The 18,221-nt window shown below is 40.7% G+C and overlaps 1 protein-coding gene across 5 annotated transcripts in view; it reads left to right on the top strand.

The window, feature by feature from the left end:
- The window catches only part of LOC122560188 (uncharacterized), a 345,202-nt gene that overhangs the window by 55,864 nt on the left and 271,117 nt on the right, over nucleotides 1–18,221 (top strand). The window contains exon 1 of one of the 5 annotated variants that reach the window (XM_043710580.2): nucleotides 6,908–7,134. The exons of 1 other annotated variant lie outside the window; for it this stretch is intronic. The gene's annotated coding sequence lies outside the window, so the exon portion shown is untranslated. Of the gene's footprint in view, nucleotides 1–6,907; nucleotides 7,135–7,384; nucleotides 7,533–18,221 lie in introns of those variants that run through there. 3 more of the 5 variants (XM_087994829.1, XM_087994830.1, XM_087994827.1) reach the window with 3 other exon arrangements.

The following is an 18,221-nucleotide window of genomic DNA, read 5'->3' as shown; positions in this document are numbered from 1 at the left end:
ATTTGCTGCTGGACATTAGGGCATATCAAAGCATGTGAACAGCAGAGACAGAATACAAATGTCTCTCTGAGGTGCCCTTCGTAATGTGGCCCTTCAACTTTAAAAAAGGTTTGTCTGCTTACGTTGATCATCAATCCAGTTTAGTCCAGATCAGTTTTGCATAAACAGCCATAAACTCTGGGCCTGATTTAAGTGTTTTCTTAAAAAGGTACAATTCGCAATGCATATTGCAGAATTTGCATTTCACGGTATTTATACTGCCAAGTTTATGTCAGACTGTAGTCCACTTCAGATTCATTGCAGCAAAATCTGGCAAAGTTGAGAATGGTAAACAGAGGGCTATGTTTGTAACTCTTGTAAGAAAGGGGTCAAGTCTAAAATTTATTTGGTTTTATTTAGCATGCAGCAATGGTATCTTGCAAGTAAAATTCCTATTCCTTCGCCTTGTGCAGATGCTCATTTATAATTTAAAAATCACACAACACCAGGTTATAGTCCAACTTTTTAACTTTGTACACCCCAGTCCAACACCGGCATCTCCGAATCATGATTTATAATTTAGTCCTTCATCTAAAAAAGGAATCAAAAAATCAACTTCAGTATACTTTTTAATAACATAACATTCCTTTAAATTACAAACTGTTTTTCAAACTTAGCATGAATTTTCTGTCTTTCATGTCTTTTCTTTTTCTAGTTTAAAAATAACTGTTGATGCAATCAAGTTGAGCCTACACTGCCATTATCAGTACTGACATCTTTAGTGCATTGGCTGGCTGAGACAAGAAGAATAGAGCTCAGCCTGAAGAGAATTTTATTCAGGGATGGATCTCAACCAGATGGCATCAAGTCAGATTCTTTGGGGACGGACTCAGCTGCTGAATCTTATTTTTTTCAAAGCCTCGGAGGGTAAATTAGTTAGTGTTTTAATGAAAAGCCATACGAATGTTGTTGTGCCAGTCTGTGCCGGCCATTCTCACTGGAACAGCCTGTGACTCAGCTGTCTGCATTTCATTTAAATTAAAAGCTTCTTAGTTTTTAGGAAAGGTTAAAAAGTACATAATGTTTAGCTTCAGACTGCAAAATGGAGCTCAATTATTTTCAGGGAACTGGAAACTGTTTTTAAATAGGAAAAATGTCTTAAAGAGGCCTATAATTTTACATTTCACTGAGATTGCACTTTTCAAGACTAAATTCTTGCAGGCGAAAGAAGAAATAAAAAGGAAATAAAAATTGTTCACAGCTTATGGTACATTTATCCTGATACTCTCAAATGCAGTTTAAATTCACTTTTTATCTGTTTAGGATCTGTTGATGATAAAGATCACAGATAAAACATTGCAAACATGATAAAAACAGAGTGAACATGATAGTTGTCTGGAATGGTGTTGAATCTGCAGCTTTTTGAGTTTGATGAGAGTACCACAGACTCACTGCTTACAATACAAAATATTCTTAGGCTTTGTAAGCATGTTGTAATATTCTATTGATCTGTAAGGGAAGGAGCGAGTACTTGAGAAAAGCCCAAGCTATCTAGCTATAAAGTCTTCAGCTGTTCTTGGATGTTTTATAGAAGTACTCAACAATCATATTTAGATTTTCACATGAAATTAAAGTTAAATCTGTCACATGAAACATAATCCCCAGACTAAAAATATGTAAGAAATGTTGATTCCTCTTCCAGAGTTAAATATGATGGAATAATCTCTTTGGAATTTTTCTTATTTCTTTTACATGCCAATTTTTAAAGTGTGATTACTGATTGGTCTAAGCCTCTGAAATACTTTATTAATGGACTTGAAATTGTGAATATGTAAAGACAGCAAGTTGGCACTATTGCTGTTGAGTAGCACCAATATGAGAAAAAGTAGAAGTCTGAACTTCTTCACATTTCTAAAAGGTCAATCACAATGCAAGTTGAAGAATAGGAATACAAGTAAACTGATATTAAGTGTGATGGATACAAAATCATGTGTGGCACAGAAATTAGCACTGCTGCCTCAAAGCTCCAGGGAGCTGGATACAAATTCCAGCCTTGGGTGACTGTCTGTATAGTTTACAAATTCTCCCTGCATCTTCATGGGTTTCCTCCTGCAATCCAAAGATTTGCAGGCCAGAAGTAACCATGATAAGTGCAGAGTTACAGGGATGGGATGGGATGCTCTTTGGTGGACCAGGATTTATAATGATTCTCTGAATTGAACTGTGGAAGGATTACGTTTTGAATTGCTTATAAAGATTGTAAGGCTAGCACTAGTGCTTTCATTTAGTAATTCTGATAAGGAAAAATGACTCACTAAAATACAGGGCAGCATGGTGGCTCAGTGGTTAGCACTGTTGCCTAACAGCTCCAGGGTCCCAGGTTCGATTCCAGCCTCGGACGACTGTCTGTGTGGAGTTTGCATAGTCTCCCAGTGGGAGAAAGTGAGGACTGCAGATGCTGGAGACCAGAGTTGAAAAATGTGGTGCTGGAAAAACACAGCAGGCCAGACAGCATCCGAGGAGCAGGAGAATCGATGTTTCGAGCATAAGCCCTTCTTCAGGAATGAGGCTGGGCTGAGATAAAAGGTAGGGGGGAGGGAATTTGGGGGAGGGGCGCTGGGAATATGATAGGTAGAAGGAGGTGAGGGTGATAGGCTGGAGAGGGGGTAGGGACGTAGAGGTCGGGAAGAAGATTGCAGGTCAAGAGGGCGGTGCTGAATCGGGGGTGGGGGGGGGGTTGGGACTGAGAAAAGGTGGGGGGAGGGGAAATGAGGAAGCTGGAGAAATCTACATTCATTGCGTGTGGTTGGAGGGTTCCTAGGCGGAAGATGAGAAGCTCTTCCTCCAGGCGTCGTGGGTCCACGGTCTGGCGATGGAGGAGGCCAAGGACCTGCAAGTCCTAGACGGAGTGGGAGGGGGAAGTTAAACTGTTCAGCCATGGGGCGGTTGCGTTGGTTGGTGCGGGAGTCCCAGAGGTGTTCCCTGAAACGTTCTGCAAGTAGGCGGCCTGTCTCCCCAATGTAGAGGAGACTGCAGCGGATGCAGTAAATGATATGTGTGGAGGTGCAGTTGAATTTGCGACGGATATGGAAGGATCCCTTGGGGTCGAGGGGGGAGGTGTGGGCGCAAGTTTTGCACTTCTTGCGGTTGCAGGGGAAGGTGCCGGAAGTGGAGGTAGGGTTGGTGGAGGGTGTGGACCTGACGAGGGAGTTGCGGAGGGAGTGGTCTCTCTGGAATGCTGATAGAGGTGGGGAGGGAAATATATCCCTGGTGGTGGGGTCTGTTTGGAGGGGGCGGAAATGACGGAGGATGATATGATGTATCCGGAGGTTGGTGGGGTGGTAGGTGAGGACCAGTGGGGTTCTGTTCTGGTGGCGATTGGAGGGGCAGGGCTCAAGGCCGGAGGAGCGGGAAGTGGAGGAGATGCGGTGAGAGCATTATCGACCACTTTGGAGGGGAAATTGCGGTCTTTGAAGAAGGAGGCCATTTGGGTTATTTGGTAATGGAATTGGTCCTGCTGGGAGCAGATGCGGCGGGGCGAAGGAATTGGGAATATGGGATGGCGGTTTTACAGGGGGCAGGGTGGGAGGAGGTGTAATCTAGGTAGCTGTGGGAGTTGGTCGGTTTGTAGTAAATGTCTGTGTTGAGTCGGTCACCCGAGATAGAAATGGAGAGGTCTGGGAAGGGGAGGGAGGAGTCTGAGACGGTCCAGGTAAATTTGAGGTCGGGGTGGAAGGTGTTAGTAAAGTGGATGAACTGTTCAACCTCCCCGTGGGAGCACGAGGTAGCGCCAATACAATCATCGATGTAGCGGAGGAAAAGGTGGGGGGTGGTGGCAGTGTAGCTGCGGAAGATGGACTGTTCCACATATCCGACGAAGAGGCAGGCATAGCTGGCGCCCATGCGGGTGCCCATGGCTACTCCTTTGGTTTGGAGGAAGTGGGAGGATTGGAAGGAAAAGTGTATGTGTGGGTTTCCCCCGGGTGCTCTGGTTTCCTCCCACAGTCACAAAGATGTGCAGGTCAGGTGAATTGGCCATGCTAAATTGCCGATAGTGTTAGGTGCATTAGTTAGAGGGGAATGAGTCTGGGTGGATTACCCTTTGGAGGGTCGGTTTGGACTGGTTGGGCTGAAGGGCCTGTTTCCACACTGTGGGGAATCTAATCTAATAAAAAAAAGGATTAATTTTGTATTTGCATACTATGGCATTCCATTTTACTCTACAAAGCAAAAGGAAATCATTTACAGTGGAAAATATGTGACCTGCATTTTTAATATATACATTACTGGTAATTGGAGCTCAAAGATATGATTGTATACAGGATGGGTAGGTGAGGAGGTAGAAGCAATATTGTAGTTCAGTACTGATAACTAAACTATAGAATATATTCAATCACCTTCATTTCACTGAACAAGCTCTGTAGCTCAGCCAAATGCCTACAACTTTGAAATGCAAACAGAAATTGCTGGAAATACACAGCAGGTCTAGCAGCATCTTTGAAGAGAGAAACAGCATTTACATTTCGGATTCAAACTTTCAAGGTTCTGATGAAAGTCACAAACAGCTTATGTTATTTAGCAAGTCAAAAAGATTCTCTTCGCATGGGTATTGAATGTGAATTAGGTTCACTCATAGAGCATAGCCAGGTTTACATATTTTTCAAGACCACTGGATTTTGTAAAGTGCTTTACAGCCAATGCAGGGTAGTCACTGCTGTAGAAAATGTGGCAGCCAATTTGCATAGGGAAAGTACTCACAAACAGCAATTTGATAATGACCTGATAATCTGTTATTTTCTGTGGTACTTACAAGGCATCAATATAGTTAGAGACACTATTAGAACAAAATATTGCTATGTAAACTTAGTTAAACTTTTGAAGACCCATCACTGAATCAGTGTTTAAGTATTTGGATATTAATCCACTATCCCTGAGAATTCTCAGAGCAATGGTGAAGCCCAGAAGAATTGGTGCAATTTTTTATTCTGATAGAAATTGTCATATCTGCTGAGCATACATAGGTTCAGGCAGGTGATGGAATGCTGAAAGAGGAGCACTTGAGGAACACATATAATCCAGGGGCATATGGGAAGTTACAATGAACCAGATGGTAGATCATAATTATAGTTGAACTACCACAGAAAAGATCTTAACGAAAAGTACATTAATTAATTAATTATAGATGTGGTTTCCTCCTGTCCAGATTTTAGACTGTTCTCTAAATAATAACATCTTGAACCCGAAGAAAAGCTTCAGGTCAACTGCAAATTTGGACCTGGAACATACACAGAAAATTTCTTGCAGGAGAATTTCTGAAATGTTTCTTTGGAGACAGAGGGAATGCCAAATGAGTCTTCAAGATTTACAGGGGCACTATCACTATTTTAGAAAATTGATAGTTTATACAGTAGATAAGTAACAGTTTCAACTAATAATACACAACATTGGCAGTAGCTTTTAAAGTAGGTCTAATCCTAACAAAAGCACAACTGAGTTTTTGAGCTGTTAAAAATGAACATCCACACACAGTATTCTTGATCAGAATAAAATGTATTAAATGCAAGAGTTCTAGTACTTTAGAGATGGCCACCTAAGTAGCTTGTTTACACAAGGAATTATAAATTGCAGGTCACAAATTTGCAGTGACATTGTCCCCTTAACCATTTTGTCTCACTGAAAGATTAGTGGAGGCCATAAATTTGAAGAGATAGCCAGAAAAAAGCTCTTGGCAACGTTTTTCAAAATTATAAAACTAAAGTGAATGAACTGGACCTACAGTGCAGGACCTCACCAACTAAAAGAGGAACCTGAGTAAATCTAGATTAACATCCTATCTACCTTCTAAATTCACACACACCCCACTCACAACCACATTCACTGAGGAAACTTGCCAAGGCTCCTTTGGCAGCATCTACTAAACCAGCAATATCAACCACCAAGAAGAGCAAAGTCAACAAACACATGCAACACCACCACCCACCCAACGATTCTCCTCGAAGCCAGAAATCAGAATGCCTTGGAACTACATCACCATTATTAGGTGAAAAATTTAGAACACCGCGTATGACTGCAACAGTTCAGGAACTTGACCCAACATCACATTCTCAAGGGCAAATACACTAACATCCTATAAAGACATAAAACAAAGTATGGATTAACAACACATTTGTGCTTTAAAAGCAAAAAGGTTAAAGGAGAAAGGTGTGTCAAAAGGAGCCAATGATTTCCAGTTTAAAGATTTGTCAAAATAATGAGTTTAAGAGAAGATAATGAAAGGTGACTTAATTTCCATACAATGTGATGCAGGACAAAGCAAGCTGAGAAGGCAAACATATTGCTTTAACCTTTTTTTCTAAAAGTTTCAAATATTAATTTTAATGTCAGTGCATATAAAGTTAATACCCAAGAACAAGACTTTTTTTCACCTCTGGTTATTTTTATACTGTAACTATATTTTAGTGGCTATGATGCAAAAACTTCACACCGTACATCATGTTCAGCAATAATTTGTCTTAATATGACCATATCTCGCTCTGAATTGGCCCACATCTCAAGCCAGTTATCAGATATCACTTCACTGCACAGTTTCGTGGATAATCAGTAGCATGTGATGAAGGACTATTTAAGATCATAAAAGAGCCTATTTGGAATGTTTGCATTATGTATGAAAAGGGGTCTTTGTGTCTGCTCGCTTCCCCCCAAGCGGTCACGTCAGCTGCTGGATAGGTAATGTGTAATTCCAGAACCCCTCATATTTCTGGGGATTCTTCAGCGAGGTTTCAAAACATTAACTTTGCAGCGTTTCATCACGTGACGGAAGTCAATGGCAATTGCAGCATTTCTCTCTCTCGCTCCTGCAGTAAGGAATTTGTTGCATTGCTGAGAAAGAATTGTGGGATTAAAACTGGAGGCGCCGCGATCTCATTGGGCAGGCTAGTGGTTTCAGTACGTGCACAGTGTGTGTGTGGTAAAGGATTCGCGCAGTCTGGCTGCGAGCTCGCGTTCAGCTTTACGGTTCAACCCCCCCCTCCCTCCACACGTTACTGGAGCTGTCAGCGCGAAAGGCGAGTGGTTTGATCGCTGATCACAACGTGCTGTTCCCGATGCTGCAAACATCGCCCGGGCTGCAAACCTGCCGAGCTCCTGACGCCACAGGTACGGGCTGAAAGCGCACATTCCCCATCGCTGTGGTAGCTACCTGGTCCAACCTCCAGCCCAGCGCTGTGTGTAACCTCTTCCCCCAACCTCCCCCACTCACCCCTGTAAAAGGCAATTCCAGGGACTGGATCTGGTTCTCTTTCTCTTCCCCCCCCCCCTCCCCAACCTCTTTTTAAAACACAATTCCAGAGGTTGGCTCTGGTTCTCTCTCTTCCCCCCCCCCCCTCCAATCCCTGTAAAACACAATTCCAGGGGGGCTGGAGCTGGTTCCCTCTGCCCCTCGCCCGGGCGATCGCTTTACGGCTGTGACCGATCGTGAGCAGGAGGAGTTGTGTATCTTTTTGTAACCAGGATGGAGCAGGCACGGGTCTAGCGCTCAGTTACAAAGACTTCAGGTAACTTAACAGCTCAAACAGTAGGGCTCGACCCCTTTCTAACAATCTGCCTTTTTTTTGGCACCCGCTGTTTGCTGGGTGAGGTAGCGCAGCCACAGCATTCCCCAGGCTGGGGCAGTGCAGCCACACTGGCTCTGGTGGGAATCAGAGCCGGGCTCTCTGACTGGAAGGGCTGGAAAACGACTTGTTTTAGCACTTTCCTCTTGTGCTTCGTGTCATTTTGCGGGAGTTCCCACCTCCCCCCCCCCCAACTCGATGCAGTGTTCCGATGGGTGTGACTGTGAATGTTGTAGCAGTCAGTGGTGCCGGCAGAATCGACAGGCACTTCGAAGTGCAGCCATATCCACAGAATGGGGGGAAAATAACAAAGAAATTTCTACCTATTAAAGTATTGCTTTTAAGCTGCTGCTCGATTGTTTCAGGGACGAATACTTATACAAATTATCATCCTAAAATCGCACCAACAAGTGAATCGCTACCAATCCTCTTGTTACTTGGTAGTTTGGTTTTTTCCTTAATTATTCCAAATCTATTTTTTAAGATTAGTCTTAGTAAGCAGCAGGGAGCAGCGTCTGCTTTGCGCTGACGTGCTGTCTGCATAGTTACATGGTTAGTGGGAAAATGGTAACTAAAGGACTCCAGAATCGTGTGAAATGCCAGGCTGGATACGCTGAGCTATAATGCTTGCTAATAATTTCATATAATACCTTACTATGGAATTATTGTGTGAAACGAAACGACCTAATTATTCAGTGATAATAAATCATGAATGGTAAACTAAATATGACTGACATGACTATTTGCAAAGGTTGGTAGGTCATGCTGTAAATGTAAAGGCCAAGTTTTGAATGGTGTGGATATCAAAATATTGAATAAATCCTGGGTGAAATTTCAGCTTTGTCTTAAAAGGATGCAGCTATGCAGTTTGTACCTCAGTGTTGTCGTTAGGATAATTTTTATTTATGGGTGACCTTTTTTTATTTACAATGGGGATTGAATACATAGTAGATTTATTTTAATTATAGTGACTTTATGCTTTGAAACTGCATGTTTTGATTAGAGGCTGAGTTGGTAGTGCTGCTGCATCCAGAGCCAGATATTGTACATGCAAATTCCCCTCCAGATGTACAGTAATTAGGCTGGCTGTTCATTGCAGTATTGAGAGAGTGCTGCATCGGTGATGGTGTTGTGCTTCAGATGAAGACTCTTCAGTTGGAAGAGCACAGTCTATTTGAACTATTTGAATGGTTTCCTGCATCAGTCATCCACACCAAAGTCAATTTAATTCAAGTTTATTCACTTTATTTGCTGCTTTGGGAATCTGACTATGCACGGTTGTCTAGCTCTCTTAAAATGAGTGACTGCAAATGTATAAAGAAGGAATTTGATGTGAAGTCTGTTGCAATGTTTGGAGGGGTGCCGTTATGAAATGCCCATACACAGTAAATGCAAAAAAAATAAAGGGCTTCATGTTTCTCCAAGGAAAAAACGTGCATTTAAGTTTGACAGCATTAAATTTATTGCTTGTCTTGTGTATTATTTGTGCCAGTCAGATTCTGCTTGCTTAGTGTTTCTGGGACCATCTTTATAGTTAATTGTAACATCACTGCAAATGCAGATTTGATACTGTCAAATGGCACTTTTTTTTTCTACTGACCATGAAAGAACTTGATTGAAATGTGTACATGTTGCAAATTATTTGTTTGGTTTGTATAGACAGGGATTAACCAGAACATGAAGTTTTTTTGACCATGCTACAAAGTCTATTATAAATGTTTTAAAAATTATGTAGCATATTTCATGAAGTATAGAAAACAATATCAGGGAACTAGATTTCCAAAACACGCCACCAAAGAACTGCAGATGCTGGACTTAAAAAAAAACAGACATTGCTGGGAAAAATTACGCAGGTCTGGCAGCATCTGTGGAGCGAAACCAGAGTTAATGTTTCGGATCCAGTGACCCTCCTTCGGAACCATTCTGAAGAAGGTACACTGGACCCAAAATGTTACTTCTGCTTTCTCTCCTCAGATGCAGTCAGGCCAGTTAAATTTCCTAGTTGTCTGCAATGTTCAGAACCATTTAAGTCATTATTCTTGTAGCAGTTCCTACAGCCTGACTAGCACTGCCTGCCTTTGTGTTGCTTGGTAAAAATATGATATGGTGAAGCTAACTCAATAATTATGGAAAGTACCTTCATGAATGCTTTGTACAGTTTTAATGCAAAAGTCTTTTCTGCCTACTGCTTGGAGTTTATAAACTCATGTAGTTGCTGAATTACTGCTTTCACACCAGGGCTTGATAGGATAGTAATCCTTTACATTGTGCTAATGAAGTCAGTTCTGCACCCCAGAATTTTCAATGAAAGTTTGCTTCTCTATATTTTTCTCATTGCAGGTATTCAGACTGGAAAATGGAATAATCCTGTACCATGAGGTGTATTGTAACTCATGGCAACATTTTGTGAACGTTCGTAACAAAACAGCCATTGTTATGGCCTAGTCATATCAGAACCAGATAATGCTTTTTGTTACAATATGGAGATGTTCCAAAACAGTTCACAATTAAAAAGTTTGAAGTGTAAGTTTTTATTGGCAAAATGGCAGGCTTTTTGCACACACCTGAATCTCTCCAACAGACTGGTTAGGTTTGTCTTGTTGATTTGACAAGGATTTTTTTGTCCATTTTAATTCTTTTCATTTTGGTGTCATTGACAAAGCCACACTTGCTTCCCATTCTTAATTGGTCTTGAGAAGCCTCTTGAACTACTGCAGTTCAGAGGGTAAAGGTACACCGTGTTGTTTAGAAGGGAGTGCCAAGATTTTGATCCCAGTGATGAATATAGAATAGTGATATAATTCAAATCATGGTTTGTGATCTGAAGGTGAACTTGCAAGTGGTGATATTCCTATGTTTCCCTTATGCTCTTAGGTAGTAGAAGACAGACATGAAAGTAGCTCTTGAAGGAGGATTGGTGAATTATTGCAGTACGTCTTGCAAATAGTATGTTCTACTGTCGTGTGTCAATGGCAACATAGTAAATGTTGAAGATGTAGTAGCTTGTCAATCAAATGAGTTGCTTTGGTTAGAGTCAAGCTTCTTGTGGTGGTGGAGCCTGATTTGTTCAGGCATTAGAATATTCCATCAGACTCCTGATCTGTGCCTGTAGATGCTGGATAGGCTTTGAGGAATCTGAAGATGAGTTACTTGCTAAAGAATTCCTAGCCTCTGTTCACTTGCAGTCACCGTTTATATGGCCGTGTCCAGTTAAGTTTGTTTAGTGATGATCCTCAGGATGATGGGGGATTCAGCAATGCCAGCACCACTGAAATTGAAGGAGTGGTTAAACTTTCTTGAAGATTGCTATTGGCTTCAACTTGTTTGGTTTGAATATTACTTGCAATGTTCAGGCTTACACTGATAATTGGCATGTGAGCATGCATTGCTTCAGCAACTGAGTAATGAATGGTTATTGATGAAGCGGTTGAAGATGGTTGGACCAAAGAACGTCTGCAGCAGTCTCCTGAGATGATTAGACTTCACCAAATACCACCATCTTTGTCCTCTGTATGACTCCAACCATTGGAGAGCTCCCACCTCCCAATTCCCATTAATTTCAATGATGTTAGGACCCCTGGGAGATGAACCTTTCAGTTCAGCAAGCAAACCTACATCCAAAACCTCAACCTGAGCTACAAATCTTCTCAAAAACCCCTTGGTGCCACACTCAGTCAAATGTTACCTTGATGTCAAAGATTGTCACTCACTTTGCTGCTTTAGTTCATTTTATTTTGACCTGGTTTGGACAAAGGTTGTAATGAGATCTGAAGCTGAGTGATCCTGATGGAACCACAGCTATCCATTGGTTATTTATTGCTGTTTAAATTCCATTTCATAGCAAGGTCAACAATATTTCTATTACTTTGATTATTTGCAAGCAGACCAATTGGATGGATTGAATATATTCTGCTTTTTTGTGTAAAAGATGTATCTGGGGAATGTTCCATAATGTTTGGGTCAGTGATTAGTTTATGGCTAGTTAATGTGTTAATTCTGGAGCAAATGTCTTCAATACTATTTATAGAATCCTCTGAGGCCATTTGGCTCATGAAGTCTGCACTGTACCTCCAAAAAGCATCCCACCTTATGCCTGTAACTTCATTAACTATATAAAACCTAGCTTGCACACTACCGGGCAATTTAGCATAGCCAGTCTACCTAACCTGCACATCTTTGACTGGGAGGAAGCTGGAGCATCTGGTGGAAACTCCCACAGATGTGGGGAGAAGATGCAAACTCTAAACACAGTTGCCCCAGGCTGGAATTGAACCCAGGTCCCTGGCACTGTAAGGCAGCAGGGAGAAAGTGAGGACTGCAGATGCTGGAGATCAGAGCTTAATGTGTTGCTGGAAAAGCGCAGCAGGTCAGTGTTTTAAAAAATTCTCAAGGTCAGGTTCGTAGGAGAGTAGTCTGACACAGAACAACGACCAAGAGGCGAGTCTGCTAGAATATGAGCATTTTATTCCCCGCAGCGTCGCCACAACCAGGTCTCATACTTACAACGGGTCTGGCTTATACTCACTCTACATGTTACCGGAACTGGGAGCCGTCAGTTCTCGTAGAGCGGTTGCCAACAACCCACGCTCGGCGGTTAAACGTAACCCCGGAGCAGACTCCCGGGTCTGGCTTATACTCACTCTACATGTTACCGGAACTGGGAGCCGTCAGTTCTCGTAGAGCGGTTGCCAACAACCCACGCTCGGCGGTTAAACGTAACCCCGGAGCAGACTCACCGAACTGGAGACTTTTCCAGCTGATATACTCTTTTCCAGATATAAACATTCATGTGAACAGCAGAGCAAGGCTAAAAAACACATTCCATTCTGGTTACATACAGATAAGAAGATTCACACGGGGAGGTGTGTAATAAGATTCACACGGGACTAAGCAACACCTCCATTCCGGTTAGATTCACACATGTATTGGGACATAATTTTAACCCTTTCACCACAGTCAGGCAGCATCCAAGGAGAAGGAAAATCAACTTTTTGGGCATAGCCCTTCAGGAATGAGGAAGGTGTGCCAAGCAGGCTAAGATAAAAGGTAGGGAGGAGGGACTTGGATGAGGGGTGTAGGGAATGCGACGCCATGAGTCCTTCCTGAAGAAGGGCTTATGCCCGAAATGTCGATTCTCCTTCTCCTTGGATGCTGTCTGACCTGCTGCACTTTTCCAGCAACACATTTTTAAGCACTGAGGCAGCAGGATCTAGTGCTTCCAGCCATCAAATAAAGGCAAAAATATGTCAGATGTTGGAGATCTAAAATGCAAACAAATTGCTGAAAAGGTTCAGCAGGTCTGGCAGCAACTATGAAGAGACAATCAGTTAACATTGAGTCCAGTGATTCTACTTTGAAAGAAGAATTACCTGTTTTTCTATCTCCACAGATGGTGCTAGACCTGCTGAGTTTCTCCAGCACCACCTGTCTCTTGATTATCACATTAACTTAATCAAATTGGTTGAACTGTGGCTTGGTGATACAGGGGAGTTTGCAAGGAGACTAGGAGGATCATCCACTTGGTACTTCTGGCTGAAAATGATTGCAGATTAGTCAGATGTTGGTGGGACTCTGAATTCTCATAATTTCAAATGGTTCTCTGGGGTCTTCTACTTTTACCTGAACTGGCAAAACAGTGCTTCTGTTTAAAATCTTGATGAATGTACAGAAATCTCCACACTGTTTCATTGTTCTGAAGCTACATTGCTTAGTTTGAAGCTTGATGGTTCAAGTACTTATTGAGAACTGGAAGGGCAGGAAATCAGGGTAACACTGCAACACTAAGGAAGTGCTCCATTTATCCAAGATGCTGTCCTTCAGGACTAGTTAAAGATTTCAGTCCTGCCTTTGCCAATTTTCAACCATCCATTGTTGACTGCAGTGCATCTAATTGATGTTTTTGAGATTTAGCTATCTGTAAATTGGCTGCCTCATTAACTTGTGTAACAGTTTCTTACCAAAGTAATTTATTGTATTGAGGCACTTCACATTTCTGAAGAATGTGAAATGGAGCACTATAAAAATACACTTTTTCAAATTGTCAGCAAGATCAACACATTTCAGCATAGTTCCCCTCATGTGTACTACTAAAAACAGCCCAGAGTATAATATCCACTATAATATCCATCATTAATATCTGTCCTAATGAACTCTAACCTTCAGATGGGAGAAGTTGAGGCATGAGGCCTCTTTACCTCTTCCATTTCTTGTGAGGCTGTAATCGGCTGAAATATTCTCCACAATGTCTTCTATAGGTCAATGTGTATATCAAGTACAAATATATACCTGGGCAATTCGAAGTCTTTTGAGAAAAATAGCCAAACTAAATTGGCAAACTGCGTAGTTGGAAGAACTAGTGTTTCTGCCTGTAGCAATGTTTTAATTAACTTTATTAAGTTTAAATTATGTGAATGTGTTATCACAGTAAAGTGTGGGTTTTGCTTTCTGACAAAAGAGCAAAGTGTTAATTGCAGAATAACTTGAAATAGCTTGCTCATTGTGGTGGTGTACGTTAATTGTTCATTTTTATGAAGCAAGTGCTTATACTCAAAATAGACAGGCTTATGAGCACTTGTTTAACTTAACTGCATTGAGACTTGCAATGCATTTCACCAACAGCATTCCAATTGTCTGTCAGATTTACAAAGTTTTATTATCCATCCAAAAATAGACCTAGCAATTTGGAAGCATAGGATCTGCTTTTTGGTATTAAATGACCTGTCAAGATTTCAGTATAGTAGCCATATTGGTAAAGAGTACACACTCAGTTTGTTCCCAGCTTGTAAAGGCTAAGAAATTGACATGGTGCCCTTAGCTTTTTTTATTATTCATTTATGGGACTTGGGCATCACTGGCTGGCCTGCATTGATAGCCCATCCCTATTTGCCCGAGAGAAGGTGATGGTGAAATGCCTCCTTGAATCGCTGCAGTCCACTTGCTGTGGGTTGGCCCACAATGCTGGTAGGGAGGGAATTCCAGAATTTTGACCCAATGACTGAAGGAATGGTGAGTGCCTTAGAGGGGAACTTTAAGGTGGCTTTCCCAAGTATCTGCTGCCATTGTCCTTTCTAGATGAAGTGGTCATGGATTTGAAAGGTGCTGTCTAAGGATCTTTGAATTTCTGCAGTGCATCTTGTGGATAGTACACACTAATACTGAGCACTGGTATTGGAGGGATTGAATGTTTGTAGATGTGCCAGTCAAGTGGGTTGCTTTGTTCTGGACGGGTGCAGCTCCAATAACACAAGCTTGAAACCATCCAGGCAAGTGGGGAGTATTCCATTGCACTCCTGACTTGTGCCTTGTAGATGGTGGATAGACTTTGGGTTGTCAAGAGGTGAGTTAGTCACCATAGTACCCCTAGTTTCTGACCTGCTCTTGGAGCCACTTTGTTTATGTAGTGAGTCCAGTTGAGTTTCTGGTCAATGGTAACCCCAAAGATGTTGACAGTGGGGGTTCAGTGATGGTAATATTGTTGAATGTCAAGGGGCAGTGGTTAGAATGTCTCAGTGGTGATAAACCACAGGATATGCAAAGAAGGGGCCTAATGCGCTTTTTGAGGACCCCTTGCGGAAGAATGGTTTTCTGAGACAGATCATACCAGCAGCAGTCAGAAGTTAAGATCATTCCTTTAAAACATTTTGGGAGGCTGCAGTGGAAAAGGTAACATTTGAAAACTTACTAATATGAATGTAGAGCTGGAAAGAGAAGGATTGCATTTCAGGACCTCATTCAAAATAAACTGCATTTTTTTTTGTTTCTGGATATACTAAAATGCAAACTGTTTGGCCACTCCTCTGGACTGGAGAACAAAGTAGATGTATTCAGATTTCCAGCTTCTGTTATCAACTGCAGTCTCCATGTGTGGAAGTACCCAGGTGCTCAAGCACTTCCTCATTAACATCATTGTGAAATATTCAGGCTCAATCTCAGCTTGATTTTACTAATTCAACTAAAATCATAACATGCTTTTGTTTTACATTACAGGCAATCTTGTCTGTAACCAGCACTTTTTAACAGTTACACTTTAATATAGTAGATCCTTGGAAATTCTCCAAGGAGATGCGCCTTTATATTATGAATTTTTGAAACCAGATTGCACTTCTAGGCTTTGTTAGAATGAATTAAAATCTTGATTAATGAATTATTCATTTAATAACATTTAATTACCTTTGTTCTAATTCAAGTCACAATTACTTACTTTTTGGTGCTGCCTTAACATGATTGAAATTGTTTTGTAGGCAGTACACATTTAGTAGGCTGTTGTCTGTTCTGGAAAATTGATGGTCAAATGATATGCAAATCATGATGTTGAGCCTACCGTATTGGATGCCTCCCCTTTATTATCATCTTTAGGAAAGAATAGGGAGTGTAGGATTTGAAAGACTGGATATTTATCTCTAAGGATCAGCTTTGGAAAAGCAAGCTGACTAAGTGAACAGCATGCTCCTTGATATGCTTGAATCTTTCTCTTGCCACTTTAGTTTACTCCAGAGACAAGAATGATTTTCCTATGCAGCACCAGTCTCCTTTTGAAGCAACCCTAAACAACTGAGTGGTATGTGCATTGGGACTAGCCATTACCCTGAAGGTTATGCAGGATACCCAAATAATATTGCTGCCTTCTCCATGTGGTGTTTAAATCCAATAGTGCCAGACTAGTCTATTCAAAATAAAACATATGGTTCATCTTACAACATTGATTTCTGGCAAACCATATTATTAGTCAATGGTACAGTAGGTGACAAAATGAAGAATCTCTAGAAACTATTTTGTGTATCGTCCAACAGTTACATGATTCACTATCATGTTACCAAATCTACATTTTGTGGTAGATGCAATTCCAATGTCATCCATAAACGTCCTATTGATCTGAACAAATTATCTAAAAATTAGAAACAAGTATTTAGTGATATTTCACACTGAATTTATAATAAATGAACACAACATAGTGACAAGCCATTTGTGTTTGTTGGAAGAATTGGTAGTCTGAGACTGGTGTTGGTTTCAGACAGAATGCAGTTTTTTTAAGACTGCCTGTCTGGAATTGTTATTCATTTCACTCAGGACTTCCTGAACACTTCATAAAGCCAAATAGACACTGCACTGCAATCAGATGAGAATTATGTGAGACTGCCCTCGTGTCTATTTGAGTTTTGAGTCTGGACTGATGTGACAACTTTAAAGATGCTGGAAAGTCATAATCACAACAAAAACACACTTAGATGTTTAGAATGATAACCTAAATGTTAAAAATTGGATTAACATATCTTTTCAAACAGATTTTGCAAATTAATTTGAAAAATAGAAAATGTAGTTATTTTGAGAATTTATATGCAGCAGATTTAAGAAAAACCTAATGTTGTAGACATTTTGTTTTGGCTTATTGCTGGTTAGATGACGTGGATAGCTGAAAAATAAGTGCAAAGCCAAGGATTCTGCAAATTGTAACGAAGGAGACTGAACAAGTTGCAGAAACTGCTACAGAAATGAACAAATTCACTTAAAGTCTGTGCATCATCTGTCAGCAGTGTTGATCTGTGATTTCATTTGACTTCTCCATGTTTGTGGGTGCTCCTGAGAATATGTACATATTCTCTTGTACTTTAAGTCATGTGGGTATTGAGTAAAAATCAACACTTGTCACAAGTTACTGTCATTGTGGATTGTTTGCATGCTTTATAAATCTGTGGCTTCACTTCACGTGATGGAGGAAATTAGTTTAAATATAGCCTATTATTAGATAAACAGCCAAAATAAACCTTGCAGCTTTATATTAATCAAACAGCAGAAGTTAACTTGTTAAAGTCCAAAATTGTATATTAATTGATTTAATAGAAAAGTAGAGCATTTTCTACCTGTTAGGTTTTTAAAAATCTCTCTAATTCAATGGTGTTATTCACCACTTTCTTTTTATAGAGACACATTTCATGAGGCATTGCTCAAAGACCAAGACAAAATAAGTCGTGTTAAAATTTTGTACTGCATATTATTCTCATCTGGTCAGGAGTACAGTGGCATAGTGATTATATTACAGTCAAATAATCCAGAACCCTTGACTAATAATTCAGTGAATGAGAGTTCACATTCCACCATGCCAAAGTGAACTTTTTGAATTGTTTTAAATCGACCTGGAATAAAGATTGCAGTAAAATCAACTCTGCAGCTGTCGGATATGAAGAGAATATGAAAAATTGTTGTTCCACACTTTGTGGTTGACTCTTAATTGCCTCATTGGTTTTATCAAGCTACTAAAAAAATAACAAATTGAATTAGCTTGTGGACTTGGCATTGGATTAGAACATGATGAAAGAACTGTCTACCAAGTGACCAAAAACAAGGTCCTCCTCAACAACCTTTGGAGATGAGAACTAATTTTGAGGAACTGTTTGATTTTTCAAGATTTTTACAGAATTATCTCCACTCCTCCCATCCTCAATATCATTCATGGTTATATCCTGTCGACTGGTAGGAAAGACAGTGGTTTCTTATTTGAATGGCCGTTGCATTAACGTTTTGGATTCTGTGAAGACTCAAGGTTTCAGATCAGACACTTCCAAAGAAACCTAATCAACATGAGGACCTACCATCTGTCCTCTGTTCATGTATCAGTATTCTCAATGTTCCTTGTAC

The sequence above is a fragment of the Chiloscyllium plagiosum genome, unplaced genomic scaffold, assembly GCF_037043375.1.
Source record: "Chiloscyllium plagiosum isolate Xiang-an unplaced genomic scaffold, Cpla_swu_hap1 HiC_scaffold_15, whole genome shotgun sequence".
Lineage (NCBI taxonomy): Eukaryota > Metazoa > Chordata > Chondrichthyes > Orectolobiformes > Hemiscylliidae > Chiloscyllium > Chiloscyllium plagiosum.
Note: the sequence above shows the minus strand (reverse complement) of the source record. Positions and strands in the feature narration are given on the sequence as shown.